Genomic DNA, 14,568 nt, shown 5'->3' with positions numbered 1-14,568 from the left:
TGTGGGAGAGAGGACTGGGTTAAGTGGGGGACCTACTGCAAAAGGCCAAATGGGAGATTGGAAGTCTATTAGCTGTGGGCTGGAGATAATCCAGGCATAAAGTAACTGCAGGAGGTATTGCAGCTGCCCAAAGGCCAGTGCTGGGAGTGCTCCTGGACATGCTCCTATTTGGTAGCGAGTATGTCAGGTTTCTCCTTGCTGTTTTCCCTCAAGACTAAGCTGTGGGGAGTAGGAGAGCACTTTTGGTGCTCAGAAGGGGGTAAAGGGTAATCTGGGATTAATTTAGTGATCATTAAATAGAAATTGCCTCTCGTGTTTCAATTAAAGACTTCAAGAAAAGCTAAGGAAAAAGTCATGAGGGCTACGCTGCTTCTTGTTTGAAATGAACAAGTACCATGACTAACTTGCATAGTGAGAGTTGTTGGATGGCCATTGAAAAAAAGGGCATGGCTATGTTATTTCTTTTATGATGCTAGTTTAATCAATTCAGATTAGACATTTTTCCCTTTCTGTTGCTAACTAGTCAGAGTTCAAACTTTGGCTTGCTCCTAGCACCTGGCATCGAGCCATAAAAGAGACAGCTCAGGTAGCGTATAGTGATGTCTCACTAGTCATTCAGGGCCTCCTATGTTCCTAAGAGAGGAACTGATGGGTTTTAGTCACTTTTTCAGGCTCGCTTTTGTACCAGTTTTTGTTGGTGTCCCTACAGCTGTGTGATAAAAGAGTAAAGATGTGAACCTTTTGCCAAAGTCTAGCACTTCAAGCAAATCTGGTAGATGGGAATATTGTCCTGGCTTCAAACCAAGGAAGGCGGTGAGGCACAGGGTAACTCTGTGCACATGACATTGCATTTGAGGCAATTTTTAAGTTTCTATATTGAAGAAAAAACCTCTTTTTACAACATTGAGGTTTGCCTTCACTTAATCTAATAGCCAACTCCTTTTGTGTGTCAGCTCAAAATCCAGTCCCCCAGCCCATTTCCATTTAAGCACAGGTGTTTCTTATGTTTTCCTAGAAAAACTGCTTTTCCATCAGCTGAATTTAGCCTGTTACAACAGAAATGCTTTAGAAAATCCATGGTTTCCCATTTCCTGCTTGTTTCTGTTATGGGATATTTCAGTTATGAATGTCATCTTTCATCCTAAACAAGTGTGATCATCTTACTATGTTTGTGCCTAATTCTTATTGCATGTGTAAGTCTCAACCTTTTTATATCCAAACAACACTGAATACAAAAGTTGGAAGCTTCTGTCAGTTTTGTATCTAATACACAGGAACAATGTTTAACCAGCAACAGATACCTGTGGTTCCTCACACTATCATGTGTTGCACCAAGTAGAGCTGCCAGTCACTTATGCCTTTTCCTTACATGCTTTGGGTAGCTGTGCTGCAGCGTGATGATAACGTCATTTAGAAACGGCATCCTGCTACCACAACAGGAGAAACTTCTCTAAAGCTGCCCACCTTCTTTCTTTTTTAGTTGTACATATATAATAGTACTAAAAGTGTAACCAGATGTAGGAAGAGAACAGGAGCTGCTTGACAGCCTACCTTAAATACTCTTTATGTGGCAGCACCCTTGATAAATAACTATTATAACAGAACAGAGTCACTCTCACATAGGTTGAGGTGCTTCCCAGTGCTAGATCATCTCCCACCTAGTTTCTTAAACAGGCCAATCTATAGCCCCAAAGCCAGCCAGTACTACAGTAAGCTGCAGCCTGTGACATTATGTCCTTGTGATAAATGTAAGCAGGAGCCTTGTCTGCCACAGATAGTCCCCCAAATTCAGCAGATGAGAAGTATGATTCTCCTTTAATTTATATCAGTGGGCATTAGGCTTTCCTGATTTTTCAGCAGCACCAGTCGGGTGCCCTGATGTTCCGGATATTGTATTTTGGCGTTCTTCAGTTTCAGACAGACAGAGACACGACATCTGGCTGGGTCCCATTTCTCACTGCCAAAGCTCAGGCAGTTGCCACCAATCTGTACAGCAGGGCTTGAAGGCACCGTGTCCCACTGACTGACAGATACTACATTTTCTGCAGCACGTTGTGTGTTGTGTATGAGGTTGGCTCTCTTGCCCCAGCCCGAAAAGTCAACCCACAGGAGTTATGGATGTGGTCAGAAAAAACATACTGACTCGTTTTGCCTTGCCTTTGTGAAGCAGACTCCTAGCACAAATGGTAAGAAGAACATTAGTGCAAAGAACTAAGATGACTTGGGCACAAGACTCACCTCAGGCCAATGACATCAGCAAGAATAAAGCACCACATATCTTTGAATGTATAAGCCTTTGTCATTGCAGGTTTGAATACGGGTGTTCATCCCTTAAGAGCAGTGGAGAAACTCAGCAATGCATTGGATGGTAGTTAGAAAATGCAAAAAACCTTTTAACAACTGTCATTTGACCTTTTGGTTAAGCCTAGTGCATACTGAGCTAGAACCAGTCCAAAAAGCGCAACTCAAGAGAACGTGGATGCAGACAAAGCAGCATGCTGACATTTTACCCAGTACGATGTGTTTAGCACCCTCAGCGCGGCTGCCCACACCAGCTGCAAGGTCAGCAGAGATACAGCTCTGCTTGCGTCTTCAGGTCCAGGACTTGTGTCGGGACTGATGCAGAGTTACATTGCACCACTTTCCCCAAAAGGGCACCAAGACATTTTCCACCTAGATATGCCCACTGGCTGTGGGCAGAGGCTGCCAGGAGCACTCTTACCTGTCACCTCTGCTCCAGCCAGTGAAGTATGTTTGGTTGTGGCCTCCATGATGCCAATACTGTTCCCATAAAGCAAACAGGCCCAACTTACTTCTGGAGAGGACCTGTGGTGATTCCTGAAGCCTAAGAGAAGCCTTCTGGCTTGCTTTGTACAGCTGCTCAGAAACAACTCACTCACCACCCAAACCCCAGCTTCATCTCATATGTTGTAGCTATATGTTTTTCATTAGTCATGACCCACACATGGTATTTAAATAGACGATAATAGATAGGCCAAGCTGAGGTGAATCACTTCTTCCAAGGTTACTGATGGCTTCACAACTCGGGATCACTGGTGCACAGAGGGGTGTGATGGAGTTACAAGAGGCTGCTGATTACATTTGGCAGTAAAGAGCAAATTTGCACACAGCTAACTATAAAACCTGTTTATTCACTGGAAGTAAATAGAAGAAATGATTGACTTTTTTTCTCTCGCATGTGTTGCGAGAACTGGCTTAATATATTTCATCAACAGATGAAACCACACAAAAAACAGCTCAGCAGAGCGAAGGCAGCCCTGCAGTCCAGAGAGCAGGAGCAGTCTGACATGCTACAGCCAGGAGACACAATCGCAGCAATGAAACATTTCTGCAGCTGTGAAACATGTAAAAGATATCTCAGAAAGGTAGAGCAATATGAAAGGAAAGCCTAAACAAAAAGTGTAGAAGTCGCATAGCACTGCGGCTTGTAGCTCAGAACCTTTTGCAGCCAGAAAACAGCTAATAATTAATTATATATCACCACCTACTGGTAAACCTCTTCGAATGGCACTTGTGTGTTGTATTCTACAGCAATCATTGAACTTTGCTAGTCAGTATTTGTTTCCTGTTTCTATAAAACAAAAATGGTATTTATTCTACGTGCCTATGTATTTTTCTTTATATTTTCACACAAGTATAGCTTTTACGAAAGCTATCATACTACTAGTTTCTGGGGAAGAGTGACTTAGGTTTGTTCAGAGCGTGGGTGTTTTGGAGGCCGTGGATTGCTGTCTGTGCTGATATGCTGGGTAACACTGCCAAGGGCCGAGCTGAAAACCTGGCTTTTCTGGGGTCACTGCAAATGTTGCCACTGACTTCAACAGAACCAGGCTTTTACTCTTCGCCAGTCAGAAGAAGCAGTTATTTTTAGACAAATGACAGCTGTCATCACACAGGATCCTGTATTGAGGGACAGTTCAGAAATTGAAGGTCCTTGTCCAGCATCAGTGTTGACTTGACACAGCCCCCATACATCTAGAAACTGCAAAGCATCAGCAATGCTCCAGGCACAGAGGACACAATGCTGGCTTCTGTGTCCACGAGCGATGACAGACCTGACCTTCCACCACAGCACCCCATCGCCCAGCCTGCCCTCGCTGTGGTTTTCCAGAGGTCAGCACTGGTTGCTGGCTGCACTTTGGCAAAGACCTGCCCTTACAGGGAGCAGTTAATGACAGACAAGCCATTAAGTCCTGTGCCTCATCTCCATTGCACTCCAGTTTTTCTGTGCTACCCCTTGAGGAAAAAACACTACTAGGAAATGGAATTATGGCACCTCTTGATTGCTGCCTTTTCTGACCCTGTCTTATTTTCTCCACCATTTTAGAGCTCTGTTGGAAGAGCATTAACTAACTGCTGTTATCAAGTGATCATGCCAGAAATGTAGTGTCTTCCCCAAAGAGACTGTAATCACAGAAGTAAATCCAGCAGATCCCTAGCTGGATTCACCTTTTCCCTCATTTTCTTGGGTCAATGGAAAAGATGGAAGTCTTGAATACCTAAATAAGAACAGAGTATCTAAAAGAAAATCAGTAAAATGATATTAAAGATGCTGTAGAGAATAATGCCAATCAGTTTAATTACTTAATGATCTACACAATCTGTAATAAATTTGTGCTACTACAGTATCACTCTATAGCTCTGTTTTAGTAACTGTCAAGGTTGTTCAAAGGGCAGATTTTGTCTACATTGTACTCTGCCTTCTGCAAAATTTGTGAAGTCATCTGGCTCCAGGAAAATAGTGAGCTCAGATTTCTTTTTTATTAGTATTTACTTTTCTGTAGATTGTTTGAATGTAGTATGGTAGAGATACAACTCTTTTATAACCTGATACCTTTGTGATATCTTTGACCCTGTCATATTTTTTCATTATGAAGCACTCTGCATATACAATGTCTTGTATTTGCATTAGGATAATCAACATAGGTGGGTTATAAAGTTGGACAGGCTTGGGAACTGGGTTTGTCTGCATCCTGTTTCAGGACAATTGCCCCTGAGCATTTAAATAATAGTAAGGACAGATGTTTCCTCTAATGAGCAAGTTAATATTTACATATTTATCTCAGAGTATCCTCTGAATATGCTCATATATCAAATAATGAACTTTGCTTGCTTACCCCATATCAGTTAATTTTCTCTCTGGGATTTTCTTTGTTCTTTTGGAATGTCAATTCAAAATTTAGTAACCTTTCCATCAAAACCTGGAACGAACTTACAATGCCATTATCTTCCCTTTAATATAAAGCATTATAAACTAAATCTCATTAACAAATACCATCCTTTCATTTGAATGAGAGTATTTTAATAATACGTTGCATTCTGGCATGACAGGTTTCCTTGAAACTGTGGAAAAGGGAACTTCTAAACCTATGGTTGCTGGTAACAATTGAGAATATTAAGATTTAAGTAAGTTACTTTTTTCTAGGTATTGCAGAGAAGAAACTGTAAAGAAAGAGAGCAATTATGAAAGCGGAGACAAAAGAGAACTGAGATGGGAATCCAAACAGGGAAAGAAAATGGATGCAAAATAAACCATGAGGAGATATTACTACTCACTCAGTGCAGCAAACTGCATCTTCTTAAAGCAGTATTTTCATAAAAAACTCTGGAGTTGAATCGTATCGTTTGATAACAAACCAGCAGCTTCTATATTATCCTATTACACCTAAAAGTCTAATTGCAAGCACTCAGAACACTGAACAAGCAGAAATCAAAGCTCAGATGTGATTACAAAAATTATGCAGGTCACTACTACCAAATAATTAGTTGGAAAAAGGAAGTTAGGTAACAAGCCAGTAGATTACTACAATACAGTTGTCTGGATGAACATGACGAGCTATTCTGGGCTGCCCCAGCAGATGGAGCAGGGAATGTAACAGCACCTTATGCCTCGCTTTGGTTTCCTTTGCTTTTCTTATGCTGCTGCTTTTTCTTTCCCTTTTTTTTTTCCTTTTTTTTTTTTTTTAAGTGCACCATCCTGTCTCCCACATACCATTATAGCTTACTAGTTGCTCTTTTGCAACTTGTTGCATGGATTCATCTGCCTGAGTTAGCCATCCATTAAACATAGCTCTTCATGTCCCCTACTTCATCATACTTAGAACTCATTTTACGTCTCCATTTAGAAACCATGGAGATTGAGATGTTGGAAGGTCCCTATACATCCAAATTTCTGTCATCAGTAGCAAATGGTGTGAGACAATAGGAATGGATATGTAGAGTGTGAAACACTGCTGAAGACCTGATGTCCACTCTATCCATATTTTTGGGGTTTTTCTTCTGTCTTCACACGAGCTCTCTGGCCCAATGGACTGAATACTCATCAGCAGAACAGACTAGATGTCCTCCTGTATTGCAAAGGTTTATGTTCATCTAAAATAAAAAAATGCACTTTGTGATGTCCAAACCTGCCTCACCAAACGCAAACCAAAGCATTGTAAGAGGAGACATCTGGAAGGTTTGCTTTGCACTCCCGATCCAAACTAAAATGCAAAAATACGTATGCCCAAGCTTATTTCTACAAACATACGTACGACCTTCCCCCTTTTTACTTACATTTCCAAGTAAGATAGTATTGCATGTGCCTTGCTGGACATCTGAATTTCACAGTTGTCAGGGAAAAGATAAAAAGCTGGCCAAGCAAGTCAAAACAAAGGCTCCAAATGAGCGAAGAGGCTCAATCACCAACAAGAAAGCACCAAACACTTTCACAGATACCTTGGCTGTTGGTTTAGCAGACAGCTTAAATGGAGACGGAAGGACAGCAAGAGAGAAGGGTTGTTTTGCTGTTCTCCCCTCCAAAGCAGCCATCTAGATGAAATCAATCTGGTTTTAGCTTTAACAGACTGGAAGATAGCTGCAAGGCTTTGGAGACATAATACGAGAAGGCAGAGAACGGTTGGCTGGTTTGTAAAGGACTGGGCAGGCGGGCATGTAAGAAAACATTAAAAATAACCAGTGATACCAGTACTTATTCTGTGAGAAGGATGGCATCTTCAGAACCACTCTGCTGTTTACAGCTATTTCCATCTTCTCTGTGCAGGTGCTGATATCCCCATGGCCCTGCAGCTTGGGTCTGTGCCAGTTCAGCAAACCTCGCATCAGGTTGCTGAGAGGTTGTCTACGTGCTCGTTTTGCTCCTGAAGCGATCACCCTGTGTGGGGCATCCTCCACCACTGCAATATGGAAGGAAATCAAAAGGTCCACCACCTTACTGGCAGGATGCCATTTTGGCTGGGAGTCAGCTTGGGACCCGTAGTCACAGTGGGGACTCTTCCTCCAGGCTATGGCCACTGCAGATGTAAGGGGAGACAGAGGCCAACAGGGAACCTATAGTTGGAAACCATCAGTGAGTTCCCCTTGGTGGTGATTTCAGTGGCTACTGTGGCCACTTTGGGATTGGAGAAGTCTCTAGAAGTTTGGAGAAAACGGAGGAGCTGGATTAACAATGGCAGTTGGAAAGGATCCGCAGCCTGGAAACGCTGGGGGCTGCCAGGTGGGCAGAAAGTAGTTATCACAGTTTTCCTCGGACAGTTTCTTGTTTCAGGACCCTCAAATCTATATACGATCTTTTCCCTCAGATCTATATACGAACACAGGGATTGTTCTCTGAGAGCATCCTTGGTGGACTGCTGCTAGCCTGTTGCCTAGGTATGGAAAATTTTGCCTAAAACAGATGTACATAAATGTGTATTTTAATGTAGATCCAAGCTTCATTAGACTGTGCAAAATGCAAAGAACTGGATGAAGTGTGGGGCACACAGCTATGCAACTGAGCCACATTTTACTCTTCCATGGGAAAACACACGTGTCATTCTACTACTAGAATTACTTGAATACTATATTTTCCCCATCTCTACGGCTACTTTTTATATCACAGTATTTATTGGAGGATACAAGCGAGTAATTGAAGAGTGAGTGCCTTTCTATATTGCAGCAGAAATCTGCCAGCCATAGCTTCAATTCTTTTCTGTGATATATTCCTCTTCATGGCCATATTTCTATGCAACCAAAGCTTTTTTCCTTTTTTCTTTTTTTTTTTTTTTGGCTAAAGGGAACTGTGGCAATGAACAATGTCTTCATTGTGCAGAAGAAAGGAAAAATAAGGCATGGTTTTGTAATAGACATAATATGAAAGCAACTCAAAGTGTGAGGCTGCTCAACTGTCCAGATTAAATTAAAAAGACATTAATATGGGACTACATAAACAAGCTGTCCAAAGCACAGCCCACTAGCTTTGCATGTGAATCAAACTTCTGGCCTGAGAAAATTGAATTGCAACTGAATGCAGATGGCTAATTTGAAAAACTCTCTCTCTGTGTTGATATTTAACAAGTAATTCTGATTTTCTGCTACCAGAATTGCTGTAATATTGCATTTTATGCATTTCTTTCTATATGTTGTTATATTTTTTTTTAACTTAAATAGGCAAAGACCAGAGATCTACCTCTTAGGGCTTTGCTTCGCAGATGAAAAGACTTAAACCATAAGAGGAAAGACAAAAAATTAAAAAAAAATACACAAAAAGAACATGGTAATGTAGGAAGAAAAAACTGATGGATGAGGGATGACAGTAGATGTTGCAGAGACAGGAGCTGAGGAAGATAAAGACAAAACACGAGGTAAAAGACAGAAGCACTGAAACAGATGGGAAGTTTACAAATGGGAACAAATGATTGCTTTTCTTAACAAATTGACAAATACCGGTGCTCCTGTAGCCATATGACTCAAGACTCTGATCTCATAAGTTAAACAGGTTTGGTGTAGTCAGAAATGCGGTGGCAGACTTCCAAAAAAACCACCCGTGAGCAACTGAAAGCATTTGACTTGCTGAGTCAGTGCGGAGACAGCTCCCCAGAAAAGGGAGGGCACTGTGCCAACACCAACATATGCCTTTGGATGAGCCACCTTCTGATCGCTCAAGGCAATTCAAGTTCCCACAACAGTCTACCCCAAAATTTTCAGGTTGGTCTAAAGACTTCCAGTGGTGACAGACGTGAAAGGGAAATTCTAATTATAACTGCTCAGCTGTGGTAATTTCTGACCGAGGAATGATCTGGCGTGGAGGGCGAGAAGACTCAACTGCAAGGGGTTAAACTGTCTGGAAGCAGGAATGCCAGAGACAGAACAGACTCCTTGCAGGGGAGTGAAGTTTCCCTTGGTGATGAGATAAGAAACAGCCTTAGCATTGTCTTGTAGCCATCCTGGAATGGGAGCCACTCAGGGGCCAAAGCTCAGGGGCTGAGGTGCCCCACGCAACTGCTCTTGGGATTGGTGCTGGTGCAAGTGTATATGAGGAATCTGCTTGTGATGCATCTTTGCAGATTCCATGCAGAACCACGTATTGCGGTGGGACACTGCCCAATGCATTGCTCATTAAATTTTCCTTTTATATTTAAGCGCAAACATGTGTTTAATTCGCCTCGAGGGATACCATAAAAATTCTCCAGCAGACACCACTGGTGAGCCTTGCTGAAGTGGCTGACATCGCTGTTGGCCCCAGCTCTCTTTTGCCTCTTCTACCAGAGGTTGCAGCCCCAGTAGCCAGAGCAGCGCAAGAGGACCACCCACCTCCACCCCACCACCCCAGCCCAGAGTCCAGTGTCTGCTCAAATGCATCCTTGCGGCGTTTTAAGACAACATGCCAGGCTCACATTGAGGCATCAGAGCTCATGTTTCCTCATGCCACGCTTGCCACAAGCACTTGTGCTCTGTGTTCGCAAAGTGCGAAGGAGAGGTGGCCGGGGTGTCCTCCCTGTGCGTACTGGCAGCCACCACAACGTTTGCCAAACAATCTCGGTGGAGCTTCTTGGGCAGTGGCATTCAAGCTGTCTGAACTCCTGCTGCATTTTCACTTTCAGCTGACTCCAGTTTATCACTGTGACCCAGTGAAGACAGAACACATGCTCCACCAGGCTATTTTATTTACGTAATTTGAGAGCAGAGGGATCTGTCTGTAGTCCTCTAGTCTGGCTTCATGCTTCATCTAGACCACAGAATTTCACCTAAATCAGAGACCATAACCTCGGCCTGAACCAGATGTATCTAACCTGAATGTATAAAATGTTGATTTAGAGATGCTGGGAGAAAGGAAAAAACATTAAATCCCCGGGGAAGCAGTTAAACATTAAAAATTACCATTACTGTCAAATATACGCCGTACTTCTACTATGACTACCTTCTGTTTCTAGACTTTACAACATGAAAACAAAGAATACAGATTTTTAAACATTGAAACATGTATGTCAGAGATAGGAAAGGGCTGTCCAGGCTATTTAAGTCCTTTCCAGAGAAGTCCCACTTGTGGATTAGGCACAGGAAGAGCACAGTCACCCCTCCCACCTGCCCACATAAAGCTCAAATCCACCCCTTACTTGGCTCTCTTTCCTGTCTCCTCTCTCCTAGGACTGACTCAGGGTCATGCATGAAGGAGCCTGTTGTCTGCAGGACCTCTGCTTCATCTGTTGTAAGGTGTCTAATGAATGAGGAGAGAGGAACATCTTACTGCTCACACCCTGGACTAGCAGACTGCAGAGTTGGATGCTGTTCCCACCTCTGCTGCAGAGCTCTCCTGCAGTGACAAACAAGTCCTCTCGCCAGGCTCTCCACAAGCGGTTCCTGTGTTTCCCTCGTTTTCCAGTTGCCCCGCAGCAGCCATAGAGTCTAATTTGCAGAAGTGTTGGGTGCACGCAACCGTGAGTGAAGTCAGGAAGGTGGTGATTTCACAAAAAATCTGTATTCTCACAAACATGAAACACAAGTTTGTAGAACTGAGAGCTCAGAACAATGCACTATGATGCGTATTCCAGTTAACTGCCTGAATTCCCTGTCTGTATCCTGGGAATTATGATAGTAAAATAAATGAGTGATTGTTTGCACAGCACTCGGACACTAGAGTGTTACTTAGAAAAGACGGTGACAACATTAGTATTTCCATCTTTAGAGCGGAGTTTGAATAGCAGGCAGGAAATCAGGCATGAAGCTGCCAACTGAACAGTGGAAAATCATATGCTCACTGAGCACCGTCCACCCTGTGTGCTGAGGAGGGGACAATGAAAGTAATACGTTATATTGCCCTTAAAAGATGGCATCAAACATATATGAACAGGGAGTCAGAAGCAAAATTACCCAGGCAATTTTAATTCCAGCAGTTTCTAATGTTAAGTACCTTACTGAAGCAAACCTCCTGTAATGTAATTTCTTCTGTATAACAGGGTTTTATCCTGAAATTCTTGTTTCTATATACAAACTACAAAAATTCTTGTTTACAAAGTCTAGAGGTGCTCAGTGCAATGCAGCACAGTTACTTAAACTGGTTTGGGGCAGGTTTGTTCTAGAAATACAAACAATACGTCAGGACACTCCTTGCACCTGGCTTAGAGCAGGACCCGTTAACTCCCTCATAACTACCCCAGGTGCAGAACTGCTTTAATTCAACTCTTCTACTTCAAGTACTGACAGGGTGCTATCTTGCACAGTTTGTACATGTTTTGAGTGACCATTGATAACGTCCCCTTGTTGAATGGGTGGGGAGTTTCCTAACGAAGAAAAGCACAATTTGTTTCCAGCTTCAAAGGAGATGTGAATTTCTGGGTAATGACCATGTATTACTTTATTAAGATTTTTGCAACTGCTGAGACTGAAACTGATCAGCAGGTGGTTTCTATTATTCTTTGAAAGTTGGCACAAGACTGGTAAAAAACCCACAAATAGTATATTAATAATGGAAAATCGCCATCGGTGTTCTAATTTAAACAAGCAAAATCTGGTAACTTGGCCATTTGTTCCACCTCTCTCAAACAACAGATAATCTTTTTGCAAACACCTCGGGAACTAATCAAGAGCCATTTGTTTGGGTGGTTGACCTCCAACTCCTTAGAGCTCCCCAATCTCAGTGAAGTTCTTAGAAAGGTACAGCTGGGTCCTTCTGCTGTCCCCCTCCAAACTCGGGGGCACAGAATTATCTCCCTTGTCCCAGGCCCTCAGTTCATGTCACAGAGAGACTAAGGTGTGTGCCATCCCCTTCCAAGCTTTGGTTTCCCTGGGAAGGAAACTGAGACCCGTGGGTTAGGATAGAGCAGCTGGAATTGCTTTTGGTCTGTGTGTTCAAAGGATGAGGGCCCTGAGACATGCCAAACTGCACCGGTTGCAGTTCTTTGAGAAAGCTTTTCAGTACAAGATTAATTTTCTCTGTCCAAAAGCTGGTTTTAGCAAGGATGCATGCTCATATTGTTCTTCGAAATCTTTATTGAAAATGTGTTTCATGACACATTTGGAGATGAAGATGATGAGATTCACTTTTGTTACCAAAGTGGATGTCCCCCAGGTGGACATGGTGCCAAAGCTACTGCCTGTAATGTGGACTTTGCTTGTTCTTAGATTATGTATTGTTAATAGTGCACACAGAGTATGCCCAGCAAGTAATAGGCTATATGAAGCCACTTTCTTCATGATGATGTCCTCGCGAAAATGAACATCCGTTACAGTCTTGTGGGTAAAATCAGGAAATGTGCACTGACAGCGCAGGTCTGACATCCACCGACAAACGCTGCTACCTTGATAGCAGGCTGTCTTGAAAGACCATGACAAGAGATAAAGTAATGCAGAAATAGCAAGTAACAACCTAACTTTCTGGAGAAAAGAGCAGTGTCTTCGCAATGAGAGGGGCATTCAACGTCAAACCAAAGGAAAACATTCCCCTTCAGTTGTCAGCACCAGCGTCCAGCAGAATTGCACCACCTGGATAACAGTCAATCACACACCTGCAATTTCCATCCTATATACGGCCACTACAGTGGTCTTGATTCTCCAGGGTAGCTACAGGGCTTCAGCACACTGAGCTCATTGCAGGATGAAGAGTTACACCCTCGTTCTGAGCATGCAAAGTTTTAATTCGCTGCACTTGTGTTAAAAACCACTTTTGGCTAAGCAAAAAATTTAACACTACAAAAGCAGTAATCATCTGCTGTTATTAAACCAGAGCTAGATTCCCTCCGTCCCTCCTGGCCCAGAAGGCACCTAACACAGGGCTTTTGTGAACTCATACCCTAAGCCCAAAATTGCACTTCATATATATTTAATGATCTGTAGTTGCATGACGCAGTGGCCAATGGTTCAGGTGCTCATGCAGGAAGGGGCCAGGCCCGGCTGGTCATTGGATATAGAAAGAGAAGCCTTCTGAGCAGCTGGAGGGAGGCTGTACCTCTGTATTGAGCACTGCTGCAGTTGCTACCCCAATCCTACGCATCCCTGTGGTGCTCAGCAAAGATGCTGGCAACTGGAGAGAATCAAGAAACTTATGAGGACTGAAAAATATACATTGCAACAAACTCTCTGCTTAGCTTAACTAAGGTTATAATTGCACAGGCAGCTCAAATGATGAAACAGCCTGTTAGTGCCAGAAGGAAGGGAATCACCCTTCCCTCTTATTCCCATTTCTTCTTCTTCCTCCTCCTTTCTTCCATTTCCAGCCACACCCTCTCCTTCCCTCACTCTGGCTGGCACTCTGCTTGTGCTTTCCTTGCTGGTTTGGCTCTCTAACCCTGCAGAAAAATATTAATGGTTTTTGGTGGATTCGATTTCTGCTGGAGCAGTGAGTTAAGCTGTCTCACGGAAGAGCCTGACAACTCCTGGGACTGGCCGAGGACAGGAGAAAGAGACTGGAGGTGGGAGCAGACCTCAGTGCTGGCAAACTGATAAACTCCTTTACTGAACGCTCTGGTTTCTTAGCTGAAGAGAGGCTTTAGGGCACTCAGCACATTTAATTATCTATATGATGAACAAGATTTGACAGCTGGCAAAGAGGAAGGCAAAGAATCCTAGCAAAGAAGGACTTTAAGACTGAAAATTGATGTTAGAGAAGTTCATGCTATAAATAAGGCAAATGTGGAATAATTACGGTAATCGCGTATGAAAGCCTCTTTCCAAGCATGTCCTGGGATCCCCCTGTCGCTGGTATACTTTACATCGCGGTTTCTCCAGGGGAACTTCTCCAGGAGATGTGCTCCGCTTCAGACGCAGGCCAGTGGGAGAAGGCCCGTGCAGGTGCTGGACGGCGGGCCGGGAGACGAGGTCCCCCGGCTCTGGCATGTCTCAACTCACCGTGCCTGGCTGGGAAACGGGCAAAACAAAGCTGACAGGAGGCAGTTAGCACAGCATGCTTTATTATACGGAAAAAACCCCCAAAAGATGTTGGAAGACGAATAGAAAATTACACATTTTCCTTCATGAAGACGGCAGCTGTGAACCCATAAAAGCAAATGAAAAGACGGTGCAAAAGTGAAGAACGCCAGTGGCGACCCATCGCATGAGGAACAGCGGAGCGCTGCCGACCGCGGTGGGGAGCGAGGCGCCCTTTCTAACGGAGCTGGGCCACCGCGATCCAGCTTCCCGCCCCTCCGCCCCACAGTCGCCGCGAAGGGTCCCGGGCCCCGGCCCCGGTCCCAGCCCCGGCCCCGGCCCCTTCCCCCCCGCCAGGCCCGCCCCAGTCCCGCCGCCGGCGGAGCATGCGCGGGGCCGGGCCAGTTCCGCCGCCACCGCCCCCGCTCC

The sequence above is a fragment of the Gavia stellata genome, chromosome 3, assembly GCF_030936135.1.
Source record: "Gavia stellata isolate bGavSte3 chromosome 3, bGavSte3.hap2, whole genome shotgun sequence".
NCBI classification, from domain to species: domain Eukaryota; kingdom Metazoa; phylum Chordata; class Aves; order Gaviiformes; family Gaviidae; genus Gavia; species Gavia stellata.
This window is presented reverse-complemented; position numbering follows the sequence as displayed.